This window comes from Notechis scutatus, chromosome 8 (genome assembly GCF_049901735.1).
Source record: "Notechis scutatus isolate UNSWTSFEM ecotype Mainland chromosome 8, rNotScu1.2, whole genome shotgun sequence".
NCBI lineage: Eukaryota > Metazoa > Chordata > Lepidosauria > Squamata > Elapidae > Notechis > Notechis scutatus.
The window spans coordinates 3,524,194-3,538,026 of NC_142016.1; the positions used below are offsets into that span (position 1 = coordinate 3,524,194).

Here is a 13,833-nt window from a genome sequence, read left to right on the forward strand (position 1 = left end):
CTGCCTTGTAAAAATTTATAATGGAAAGAGGTTCAATGTCTTTAATGTCTAATGATGCTTTGTTTGTCTTTAAAATTAATAAAATTTGTTTAAAAAAAAGGGAAAAATAAGGTGAAAAATCGATACAATGTCAGAAAGCAACAGAAAAGAGGAATACAGAAGATGGTGGAGATTAAGAGGGTGGAGATCAAGAGACGGGGGGGGGTAAAAAGGCTAGATTGGAGAAGAAAGGAGGGGGGAAAAGGAAGAGAAGTTACAAAGATTTGAAACAAGATGTAAAGAAACAGGATTTATTCAGAGATAATGGGTAAAAATATAATTTAAAAAGAGATTCTGCAAAAGTACATAAGACTGTATTGTTGTATTTGTATTTGAAATAATGTTAGAAAACTGGAACACTATATGATTATAAAATGGGATAAAATATTAAAAGGAATGTGTAAAATGCTTAAGATTTAATGATAAGAGTTTAATTTGCTATGGATTATTGTTTTAATTATATTATAAACTTATTATTTTCCTATTTTAAAATATAGTACGTAGCTTTAGAATGTACAGAATGTGCAGAATCAGAATGAAAATTATATATTATTTTAAGTGTTAAATTTAGGGGAAGGATATAAAGGCGTCATACTTCAATCAGTGATCACAGGAGAAATTTTGTGTTAATGAGAAAAGATAATAGATAATTGAAATAGAACAGACAAATGATACAAGCATAATGATTTAAATTGAGATGAAATAAATAAGATAGAATTAAGAGAGTGAAAAGAGGGGAGAAGCTATATAGAAAATGTAGAATGGTAAATAAGATATGAAATGGTATATAAAGTGAGCATGAATTTGATTTATGTCTGTACAAAAAGATGTAACCCGGGACTAAGCCGCTTTCCAAAAAGAAGTTTTATGTTTTTATGTTTTGTGTTTTGTTTGTATATGTTTGTCTATTGAAAATTAATAAAAAATTTATTAAAAAAAAAGGTTACATAGTGCAATAAGATTGGGACTGGGTTGGGGGCTTCTGTCCTCACTGTGAGTTGTGTTGGGGGGGGGTGCACGAAGGGAGGCTCAGTCAATCTCATTGTACACATGTTGTACTCTGACAATAAAGGTAATAATACTAAAATAGAATCCAAGCTGGAAAGGTAGATTAATGCCTGTTTATAAATAAACAAGGAGAAGCACCACCTCATGGGGAATCACTTTATATATAGTTCAAACACATTGGGTTTGGAGTGAGTTCTTTCATTGGTTAGCATCATTTGACTCATCTATGATCTTGCATGCATGCTCAGTAACTTTATATGTACCACATTGCATATATCATCCCATCATAGTATGATCTTGTTAATGCTCCTCATATTCAGAAGTTGTAATTTTTACATTATAGTGAAGCATAATGGGTTTGCAAGTTCTAGAGTTCAAATCTTTGTACGGTCCTTGTCTTTAGCAGGTTTGAACCGGTTCTTATCAGAATTCACATTCTTCATAGAAAATTTGCTTTGTTGCTTCAAAAAATTTGAAACCTTCATTAAAGACACTCGTAGTTACTGAAAACATTATTCAAAAAGGCCCCCCTCTCATGCTCCCATCAGTACCTGTTGCCATTTTTAACTGAATTCCACTGGTTGTGGAATTTTAATTGAATTCCACTGGTTGTTCCATGAAGACCCACCTTGATCCAAGTGAAAGGCATTTATGAAAAGGGAGGGATAAGTCTTTATGTAGGGTACAGAAAGAAACAATACATGCTTCTGGTATATGTGAGGCATTACAAAACAACAAATCAAGACATAATAGATATTGATTGGATGTGAAGAAAGACAGGTAGCCTTAAAAGATGTTGCAGCTTCTCCTTTTCCCTCTGGGCTTATTTCTTTAATGCTTGCAGCACTCAAAGATTCCAGAATACAGCTGGAATATAGCTGTTTAGTTTCTACATAAGGTAGTTTTTGCACAACAGAGGAAATAGTTTTGGCTAAAAGAAAAACATGGGTTTTCTGAACTTTAAAAGGAGGCATGGGTGCTAGGCTAAAATGTTAATATCATCTTTATTAAACAGCAAATAATGCGACCTCGTAGCTTAGTGACAGTAAACCCATCCCAATTGCTGCCATAACTTATGGACTACCTGTTAAAAGCTTGGCATAGGAGGGCCATCTTGGCTGCTTTTCAAAATGTCCTGGGGGTGGGGCATGAATTTTCCAAAGTGTGGGGGCCACAGCAGCATTGGGCTCCATCTGGGCTATTTCCCCTTAACTTCTGTTGGCTATAGCAGAATTCCACAACCTTTCTGGGTTGGTGGCCCGGAGTGGGGGGGGGGGAAAGGGGATGATATTGCGGAAGGGGCGAGCACATACATGCAGGCGTACATGCGAGTACCCATGACATTCATCACATGAGCACGAACGGGGACGCGAGCACCTGTGATGACGCAAGCATGAGAAGGGGTCATGTGCACACAGAGGCATGCACACTGGCCGGCCCCTCACACAGCCCGGTGGCAATTAGCCCACTTCCAGGGGTGGGTCTCTACTGGTTCTGTCCACCTCTGTAGAACCAGGAGCTCTGAAGAGCAGCAGACATAGAAGCAGTTCTATGTCTGCTGATGTTTTTGCCCACCCATCCACCCGGGCTCTTACCTGTCCTTTATTTCCTGATTTTTTCAACTTCAGCTACCGTGCGAGGCACAGCTGCAGTTAAAAAAGCAGGAAAAAAGGGCTTTTTGAAAGGCTGCTTCCCTGCACGCAGCATGCTGATGACGATTTACAGGTCCATGCCCCGCAGCGTGCAGGGAAGCACATTGTAAATCACCGAACCTCTTAAAGACCGAACTGGTAGTTAACCCTGTAGGATCCCACCCCTGCCCACTGCCCAATAGTGGACTGTGGTCCACAGGTTGGGGATCTCTGGGCTACAGGGAAGAGGAGTAGGAGGACTTTTAATGATCCTCATAAGAAATTCTTCCTGGACAAGAACATTTGGCTTGTGCAGGCAAGGCTGTATTTGTTGCATGGATGTGGTTTGCCACTAGCTTTCTTTTAGAGTGTTCTTAACCTTTTCTGTCTAGTTTTCAGCTGGGGATTTCCTTGAGGTTTCTCATCCAACCTGATAAGAATGGGTTTTTCCCTCCTTCTAGATCAGGAGTATCAAACTCAAGGCCCGTGGGCCAGATCGAGACCGCAATGTGATCAGATCCACCCCGCAGGGCATCCTGGTCTACCCAATGCAAAGAAGAAAGATCAAGCCAGCCTGGCTTTGGCCCGGTCTACCCAATTCTAAGAGGAAACATGCCAGCAGGTTGCGGAGTGGCGTCAAACTAGCCACACCCACCCAGACGGCCACGCCTATGCAATCAGCCCCCTCCCCCCCCCCCCAGGTCAACCACAGCCCTAATGCCCTCAATGAAATTGAGTTTGTCACCTCTGTTCTAGATCTACTGTAGATAAACTGACTTGATGCACACACCCATTTGAGGATCCTTGCAATAAATGGATATGCATGTAGTGCTTGACTTAAAACCATTTGTTTAGCAACCATTCGAAATTGCAGTGTCACGGAAAAAGTGACTTACAACCAGTTCTCGCATTTACAACCAATGCAGCATCCCCAGTCACATTATCAAACTTCAGATGCTTGGAAACTGGTATTGATTTAGGATGGTTACAGTAAACAACAGCCTTACTTAGCAACAGAAATGTTACTTCCAATCAGCCGTAAGTTGAGAACTACCTCTAAAACGGTGAGGGAAAAGAGAAGACATACGAAAGGGATGGGTGCCTGATTTGTACAGTTTTAAATAATTCTGTTCATTTTGTTTATTTAATACTTCCATTTTATGGGTGCTGTTTTTAGACCAGGAAATGAATTGGATTGCTGCCCAGAGTTTTTGGAACTTAGCAGCATGTCAATAATTTCAATAAATACCTCAATGAGCCTCCAACCTCAATTAAGGGGTAGCATCCCTGCTGCATTCAAAGGTTGTCTTCCCACACTTGGATAGGCTGACTGCTGTCAAAGATAGCAATTCCACATTGGGGTCATCATAAGTGGACAAATTTTTCAGTATTGCTTACGGACACCATTGCTGTATCTGCTGTTTTGCCTTTTTTGATCCTCCCCCCCAACGCCAGCAAGCTATGTAGTGCAACAGTTCTGTCCTCTGATATCTTCGGATCAATCCCATCCCCCTAATGTATAAGCCAGGGGTCTCCAAACACAGCAACTTTAAGACTTGTGGACTTAAAGTTGCCAGAATTCCCAGAATTCCCCAGTCACGAGTCTTAAAGTTGCCATGTTTGGAGATCCCTGGCTTAAGCCATGGTCCCACCTGCCCTACCATTGCAACCTTCAGTATTCTTGATGGGCGGCGTGAAAGGAGCCTGGAAACCTGATGATTGTTGATGTCTGTACCATCTTTTGATTAGAGCAGGAAAGCAATTTTCTACTGCTCTCTGCTGGCGGAAACTGAAATGATGTTGCTGTAAAGACTAGAATCTAGACTCTCTCCCCCTCAGAGGATAAGAATGAACTTTTGAAAACCGGGTATTTCAAAAGGAATTCTTTATTGAAAAGGAAGGCAGGAAGTCAATATTCAAAGCAGAATCTCATATCCTCCCAGGCATGCAGCTTAGATAAAGGGAGTTAGAACATCTCCCCTTAGTCTGATGTGGATTTGGTCAATACAAAGAAGCAACATGTTAATCTCCCCCTTTTTTTCTGGGAACGTAGTTGAGAAGAGATTCCCAGGAAGTTTCTTTTGGAGCTGGAATTTTTATAGCCTTATATTCTCGCTATCTCTCCAAGAGGTGACAGGTTTCCAGGCATCTGGGGGCTCCAGCCCACAGTTGTAAATCGTGTAGGTCATACAGATTCAGTACAAGAATTAGGATATTCAGGTTACATCAAAAAGGATTACTTGTATCCACACACCCCTTCTTCTTCCATTGAAGAATGGCAGATACACGGATCTGACCGTTGGTGAGCATAGACATCTATCATTCTTTATTTTTCCAATTTTTTAAATTTCAATCTACATATAACAACAATACATTAACAGTGTGGCATCAGTATATCATACATCCCTCATTGCATTATATTCATATTAATTCATACTTCTTCAATATTTATTTTCAACCTTACTCTCTACAAATGCCTACCAACATATCAACTAAACATACCTGATAATTCCATTATTCAATTTTCCCTCTGTTTTCATTTTATTTTTTTTAAATGAAAAATTCTCATTTGGCAAGCAGTGTGGTTCCAGGTTTCACCTCTAAATACAAACATGACCATAGTTACCTATTCATTTTATTTGTTTAATTTCATATTATATCATCATCATTATTAAATATTAAGCTTATCTTATTCAATCCCAATTCATGTTCTCTTATCTTATTTTACAATATTATCTAAAATTCTTATCTCAATTCTATATTCATTTATTCAATTCCAAATCTAATATATCTCCTTCCATTTTTCTTAGCATATTTTCATCTTATTTTACAATATACTCTAAAATTCTCATCTCCTTTTTAATATCATTTCTCATATTATTATTTTTTCCTGTCACATTTGTCATTTTATCAATCCTTATCTGTAAATATAGTTGTCCCCTCTAGTTAATAATTCGAGCCAACCACCTTCATTCTTCCTTAATATCAATCTCCCTATCTAGTATAAAACACAAATATATATATTTTTCTCAGATTCCGCATTGTATTTTCTCTATGAATCATCTATACATTACAAAATACTATTTTCAATATATTCTTATACATCCCAACATATTACCTTGCAGAATCCCCTTCCTTATCCCTTTTTTTTTCACCCATTACCTTTCACTCTTTGAACAATGCACCTTCTTGTCATCCTTGTTTGTTTCCTGTTCCTCTTTATTTTCTGGTCCTTTCTCTTAATTCCCTGTCCCCCCATTCTTATTCCCCTCCTTTTCTCATTCCAATTATTAAACTTTTCTGTCTCCCTCTTTTGATTTTTCCTTTGCACTTGCTTTTTCTGCTTTTCCCTTCTCTCTTTAACCATTTTCCAAACCATTCTCCCTTTTATCTTGCCATCAGACCACAAATTTTTAATTCTAATTCCTTTCCCCCCCTGCTTGAATAATTGTTGTTTGTTTTGTTCTTCTAAGTTGGCTTCTTCTTTATAGAACTCCTCCCCCTCTGGTTTATTGTATTCTTGTGTATGCTGAGTCACCATTTCTAATTTCTGTAATACATAATTACACATTTCAAATTTAATTTTTATCATGTCCCTTGTATCTTGCATAACCGATCTTATGTCTTGTAAGTCCAGTCTTATATCAACAAGTAGCTCCTCCATTATATCTTCTCCTTTTTTCTTTTTCTTTCCTCTTCCTTAATAGTTGAAATCCTCTTCTTTGATAGATATATTCAATCCCAGAGTCCAGTATCTTATTTCAGCCAATATCTTTTGAGTTTATTTTCAACAATTCATACTCTTGAATCTTTATTCCAAATCTTTTAATTGGCCTCCCAACTGTTTCCCAAATTACCGGGTGGTTCTTTGACAATAATATAGTTCCTTTTATTTTCTTTCAAGTTCCAAGATCCAAAGTCCCAAAAAGACCAGACGCTTGTTTTAAAACATATTAAAGTTTTCCTGTTCCATCAGGTGGCGCTCTTAAGTCTTTTTCTTTTTAACTTTCTTTGTTAAATATGATGTTTTTATTAAGTTCGCTGATTTCAATCATTAGCTCTTCTTTTCAACGCATTCAATTGCAGCATTTAGACATGCCCTTTAAGTGCCCACAATTCGATATCTGTCCAATTTAATTTTTAAACCTTTGTTGTGTTCATGTATTTTCCTTTAAATTTCTCCTCCAGATTAGTCCAGTAAAATAATCAAATCCAAATTTAAAAACCCATTTTCTTTCTCACTTTCTCTGGTCACCGCTTCCACACACTTTCCTCCAAAATAGCCCTTTAATTTGATACCGGGGTACCTCAAAAGTGATGTCCTTTGCCTGGTTCACACTCTGCCCGCAACTTCTCTCTCCAGCACAAAACTTAGTTTCCTGGAATGTTCTTCGTCTTCGTGGTGGCCATTTTAAGACCACTGCTGCAGCTTGCCTTTGGGAGGGATTTTCCTGTCAGGGAGGGGAGTTGCAGCTCCCCTCAACCCTCCAGGTGATTTCCTCTTTCTTCACCACCCCACCAGGGTGGTTCTGGTTTCGATCGGGACCCTCCAGCAAGAGAGCTCAGGTGAAACTACGCATGATTGCGGATTCCGCACCGACACCGACGAGGAACAAACCGAAAGTCTTCATCTATCATTCTGATGATGGCATTCACCTGGCTCATCAGTTCGCTGGTTACACACCATTATTCAATTTCTCCCACCATTCCTAAATTCTATCCTGCTTTTGGCTCAACTGCAGCCAAGCCATGATTAAAGTGGCATCAAATAGTTATCTTTCCAAGTACAATTAGTTCTTGACTTATGACCACAATTGGGGCTAGAATTTATTTGCTAACCAAAGTGGTGGTTAAGTGAGTCATGCCCAATTTTGCTATTTGTTTTTTTTTTTTTTACAATGGTTGCTAGGTAAATCACACAATTGTTAAGCAAATCTGTCTTTCCTCTTTGACTTTGTTGGATTGGGAATTTTGGGAGGTGAAATCCACACATCTTAAAGTTGCCAAGTTTGAAAAATATTGTGATGATAGATAGATAGATAGATGGATGGATGGATGGATGGATGGATGGAGGGAGGGAGGGAGGGAGGGAGAGAGAGAAAGAGTATTCACACATAGATGTGGATTGCTGTGGTAAGAACCTGGATACTAAACATTGATAATTATTTTCCTGGTTGCTAAGGGAATCTGTCAGAATATTCATGAACTGGCAGAGACATGGTTAACAAAGTCAGCCAATGGGAGCTGAATTGGAGGCTGAGAGTCTGGGCGTGGCTTAGTTCCATGCTCTCAAGTCCGAAAGTAAAACAAGTAATCTGTTCTGAGCTCCTGAGTTGCTGTTTGTGTTATGTTACGTTGGAAGAAACTATTGGTATTTACTTCATGTTGTTATGTATATAAAGAAGTTAATGATCCTGCTGAATCAGTCATCTGTGTGTTTTCTGGATTTGAATTATGCTGCAAATTCTCAAAAAATCTGAGTTTTCCAAACTATGAAACGGTGGAGTTTGGCCAGTCCTTCTTTTTGAAGGTTGATATATTGCAAGAGCACGCACACACACAAAAGAAAATATTTTCTGCCAAAAAGAAAGTGAAAGAAAGAAGCTTCATTTGAAAATAAATCAGTATCTGGTATTCTTGAACTGTAGCTTAATCCATTCTTTCTAATAAACCTCATTAATCAGAACCTTTAGGCTGATTTTGGAGATTAACGGCTTCTGGCCAGACCTTGTAAGAGGAAAATTTGATAAAACCCTACTGACAGGCAATCACCCCACTATATTTATCTATTTATTGATTTCATGTACATAACTTCAAACCCATAACCCCCATCCAGTTGGCCATTTATAGTAAAGACATTGAAACAGAAGCTATTAAAAATGCCAGCACAATTTAAGAGTACTGAAGTGAAACTGTTAGTCATAACACTCCAATCGCTCGAACAATCTGAGTTAGGAAATTTTGTGAGCCTGTATGGACCGGTTGAGCTGCCTTTGCTGCAAGATCTTTTATAATATAGTTAATCATGTTTTATTTTTATAAAACGGATAGGCTTTTTTATTTTTGAACTAATGGGCGGTGTAGAAATGGGCAGGGCTGGATCCATCTGTAAGAAGCAGTTTTGCAGATATCCAGGGGCCAAGCCATGCTATTCTTTAAATATCCATAGCTATGGGTGAGATGAAGTCTTCTGAAGGACACCAGCTCACCTTGGTTATTTTGATTTTAGAAGCAACAGGCTGATGACATTTCAAGCAGATGTTGCAGAGGACATGTCTTCAATCTCATTCAGCAGAGAGGTCTTATTATGTTTACTATTTTATTGTTTTTATCTGCATTTTGCATAGGATCTCAGAGTGCATGTTGATTGATTTCATTTGATCTTGGCAGCCCACCTTTAAAGCTCTCACCCAAAGTTTAGCTGTATGATCTCTAAGGTTACAAATAGCTGAACATGTGTTCTGGCTCAATTTGTGGAAAACATTGTCAAATGAAACTTTCTAGCAGGGTTGTTTCTGTTGAAGCAGCAGCAACAGCAGCAGCATAGTTTCTGCCAACAAGAACTCGATCTCAATAACTTTCATCATTCTTTGAGTCCCGCTAAACGTGGGTGGGGAAAATTTGGTAGATTATGCTGTGGCTGGAATTTCAGAAGGCTTTTGGAAATTCCCTTCTCCAAAGCTTCATCAGAACAATTACCACAGACAGCTTTCACAACGTGAAGAAAAAGGCATATTTGTGGCTTAGTGTATTCTCCTCCTCCTCCTCCTCCTCCTCTTCTTCCTCTTCTTCCCCCCTTTCTCCTCCTTTTCTTTTCTATACCATTTAGTTTACAACAGAATATCAATAACAGTCTTAAAACCAGCCCCATGACTCTAGCAATGCTTGAAAACAACATCAAAATGTTAATTTATGTTGTGTGAATGGAGCTAACATGGTTATTTTATGATTCAGTGTGTCATGCAAACTGAGGCAGGTGGTTTACTTCAGTCAGTAGCTGTAGCGAATGGCCGTGCAAGCCCGATGCTCACATTTACTCCTGTGACTTGGCTGCCAACCAGGATCTTCTTATGCCAGCTGGCAGAACTCAAGATGGTCTCAAAATATATATCCTCTCAGACAGACTTTCCTCATTACTGTGCGCATTTGGACAAGAGACAATTGACCGCTCTGGGTCATGTACAAAAGAGAGATTGCCCAACCGCTTCCCTTTCTGCCAGGGGAAAAAAGACGTTGTCATTTTGAAACCAACAGAGACTTTGAAAGTTGAGGCTGTGAAGAGAAAGTGACCCTTTCCATTTCCTCAACAGAGATATTATGGGGAGTTCAGGAAGAATTGAGGCAAAGGGAAAAAATTTTCAGGAAAAATGACTGTCTTTGAAAGCATAAGAAGAAAAAAACAAGAAGTAACCGCTCTTTTAATTAGAATAATTGCACAAGGCTATTTTCCCTTTCCTCTGGGTTAAGTCTATTGTCGTAGGTGATGATTCTTTTGATCGTTTGTTCCTTGTTCAGCTCAGTGAATTTGATATTTTTATGCAACTTGGAAACTCTTCAGCAAAGGACTTCTAAAGTAGACATTTTGACTCCATTCAGAAACTTGTATTGTACAGGTTGTCCTCGAACCTATGACCACAATTGAGCCCAAGCTTTGTGTTGCTAAGCAAGACATTCATTAAGTCAGTTTTGCCCCATTTTATGACTTTTCTTGCCCCAATGTTAAGTGAATCACTGCAAGCGTTAAGTTAGTAACCCAGGTGTTCAGTGAATCTGGCATCCCCATTGACTTTGCTTGCCAGAGGATTGCAGAAGGTGATCGCATGACCCCAGGACACTGCAGCTGTCATAAATACGAATCCATTGCCAAGCATCTGAATTTAATCACGTAATCATGGGAATGCAGCAACAGTGCGAAAGTGTGAAAGTCATAAGTCACTTTTTTCAGTGCCATTGTAACTTAGAATGTTGACTAAAGGAATTGTTGAAGTTGAAGCCTACCAGTACTGCATAGATTTTCTATGGGGGGGGGATTTCTTTCTTTATAAATTATGATATGTGATTTTGAACAATTCTATATTTTATCTCCTTTGTTGGTGAATATTTTATGTGGGACTACTCAGTGCTGGAAGGAGATGTTTATATAGATAATACTCGGCTTATAAATTGGTTGCTTAGTAACTGTTTAAAGTAACAATCTACTTAACAGCCTGGTTCCAAAGTTTTAAATTATCACATGACTGCCATTAGCAACACAGCCATATTATCCAGTTAGATTGTCCTGTGGTCATGTTTTTATGATTTTCTCAATTTACTTCTGGCTTTCAGCAAAACTGTCTCGGCTAATAATGGGTTTGTTTAATGCAGTGTTTTACATCCTCCACAAAAAAAAAAAGGCATAAAATCAGGTTAATAATGTGCCCAACCCGTTTTATGACTTATGATGTATGACTGTAATGGAGAGGCTCCATTATAGCAATAGCCCTTAGACTTATATACTGCTTTATAGTGCTTTAAGGCCCTCTGTAAGCGGTTTACATAGTCAGCCTCTTGCCTCCCCAACAATCTGGGTCCTCATTTTACTCACCTCAGAAGGATGGAAGGCTGAGTCAACCTTGAGCCTGGTGGGATTCAATCTGCCAAATTGCAGTAGTAGCAGCTTGCAGTACTGGACTCTAACCACTGCACCACCAAGGCTCCTTAAATGGTCATATGTTGAGGACTACCTTTTTCTTCTTTCTTCCTCCTCACTTGATTCTATTGATACTTTGCAAAATTAAGGCTAAAGCAGGAAGGGCTGATCTTTATTTATGTATCTGTGTATTTTGGGGGGAGCCCATTTGGTATAGTGGCCAAGGTATCAGGCCGCTAGAATGAGCTCTAGTCCTGCCTTCGCACAAAACCAGCTGGGTGACCTTGAACCAGGCCCTCTCTCGGCTCCAGGAAGCAAGCAAAGGTAAGCACCTTCTGAAAAACCTTGCCAAGAAAAGTGCAGTTCAGGCGGTTGCCAAGAACCAAGACTGGCTCAAAGGCATAAATATAGAGAAAGACTCATAAGATCACCTCTTTCTGCACATAATTTAAATAAGAACAATAACAGATATAAAATAGCGATGTATAGAATGTCAAGCTGCTGAGATCTGGCTCGGAATCCCTAAAACATCTAAATGATTGTGTAAACCAAACACTATGAGGCCAGAATATAGCGTGATAGAATTCATTTTGTGTTTTGTTCCCCCCTTGTTTCTTTTTTTTCTCTTCTGTTTCTTATCAGTTAGAGGCATACTTTAGAGGATCCTGTCTCTATAAGTTGTTGTTTACTTGCTGGGATCAGCGGCAGCAGGCCAGGCAAAGCATCTCCTGGGAGTTAAATATTTTTAATTTTGATTATTGTTATGTTGTTTACTGTTGTTTACTTGCTAGCCAACCAGAGTCATCTCTATGAGATAACCTGTACAGATGAGATGGCCTATAGGCCAGGGGTCTCCAGCCTTGGCCACTTTTAAGACTTGTGGACTTCAGCTCCCAAAGCTGGCTGGGGAATTCTGGGAGTTGAAGTCCACAACTCTTAAAGTGGCCAAGGTTGGAGACCCCTGGCTTATACGTTTATTAAATAAATAAAAATATCAAATCAATAACTCTCAGCCAGTAGTATACTAAGGCAAAAATCAGAGCTAAGTGTGTCAACACCATTCAGTGTTTTTTCTTTGTTATTTTTTCCAGGGGTGTGTGTGTGGGGTACAAAATGGGACATAAGCCAGCCGTGCCTTAGGAAGGAAGGGCACTGGAAGGGTGAGTGCCCAGAAAAAAGAAGAAAAAAAAAAACTTGGAAGGAAGGACAAGAGGAACAAAGAGATGGGTTTGTGAAGAACCAGAGAGGTGACCGAGGGAGAAGCCAGGGAGGGAGAGGACATAGAGAAGGGTTTCCAAAAGCCCCCCTCATAGGCCCGGCAGAAGTAGAGGAATGGCACTGAGACCGACCGGGTTCAGCCCGCCTCCCAGAACCTGTGGTCAGTCTATCAGTAGGAGGCAAAACCATCCCCTTCCTTGTGGATACTGGAGTCACTCGGTCAGTCCTAACTCAGCCTATGACCCAACCCTCCCCCGACTCCATCAACCTACAGAGAGCAACAGGAAAAATCTGACAGCAACCATTTCTGAAACCCTTAATTTGTAGTACTGGAGGACAAATTATAACTCAGCAGTTTTGTATATATACCAGATTGCCCCATTCCGTTGCTAGGAAGAGATCTGTTATGCAAATTAGGAGCACAAATCTCTTTCGAGGAAGATGGGACCATGGAGATGAAATATGGAAAGTTAAAGATGGAAATACCTTGGGAAGAGGAATGGAGATTGATGATGATTTGGGAGACTAGGGAGAGTGCCAAACCCTTGTCATCCAGAGCAGCGGTTGCCAACCAGTGGGCCGGGGACCACTGGTGGTCTGCGAGAAAATTTTGGTGGTCCACAGAGAAATCTCACCTCCAAAGCAATTAATCCGGGAACACCAGGCTGCCCCACCCATATGGCCCAGGGGAACACAAGGCTTGCGTCGCTTGCATCACGAACAACACGAGGTAGTCGGGAGGGGGAAAAGGCGGAGGGGGAACTTGCCTCCTCACTCCACGCACCTCGCCTGGCCACCGGGCTGCTTCTTTCCACTTTCCATAAATGTCCTTAAATACATTAAATGCTATAACTGCATGTAGGAAATTCTGGAGAAAATGAAAGCCTTTTTTTTTTTGATCCATTCTCTCTCTCCACAAGTGATATGTTAGCTTGAAATAGAGGAAGTTTTTTTGGGAGGAGGGAAAACTTAAGGCAAACCTGTTTTCTATTTATTTACCCACACAGATGCCTTCTGTACTTTTCCATCAATGTCAAAGAGGAAACAGTCTGTCCTGGACTGTAAAGTCAAGCTTTATGGCAAGAGGAGGAGAAAGGTAATATTTGTTTTATGGTAATGCTAGAGGACATAATCTCCCACTTTCTTTCCTGGCATATCTGAACTGGTTTTAGTTTGGAGCAATGGTTCTCAACTTGTGGTCCACGCGCCCCTGGGTGGGTGGGGGGTCCGATGTCATCCCAGGGGTCCGTGAAGGCTTGAAGAAATGCTATGATTTAAATCTTGAGTTAAGTCTTGGGGTCCATGGCC

The 13,833-nt window shown here is 39.9% G+C and overlaps 1 protein-coding gene across 2 annotated transcripts in view; it reads left to right on the forward strand.

The window, feature by feature from the left end:
- PTP4A2 (protein tyrosine phosphatase 4A2) overlaps positions 1–13,833 on the forward strand; it is a 65,829-nt gene that overhangs the window by 6,187 nt on the left and 45,809 nt on the right. The window contains exon 2 of one of the 2 annotated variants that reach the window (XM_087970502.1): positions 13,533–13,621. The exons of the other annotated variant lie outside the window; for it this stretch is intronic. The gene's annotated coding sequence lies outside the window, so the exon portion shown is untranslated. The remainder of the gene's footprint in view (positions 1–13,532; positions 13,622–13,833) is intronic. 2 annotated transcript variants of the gene reach the window in all.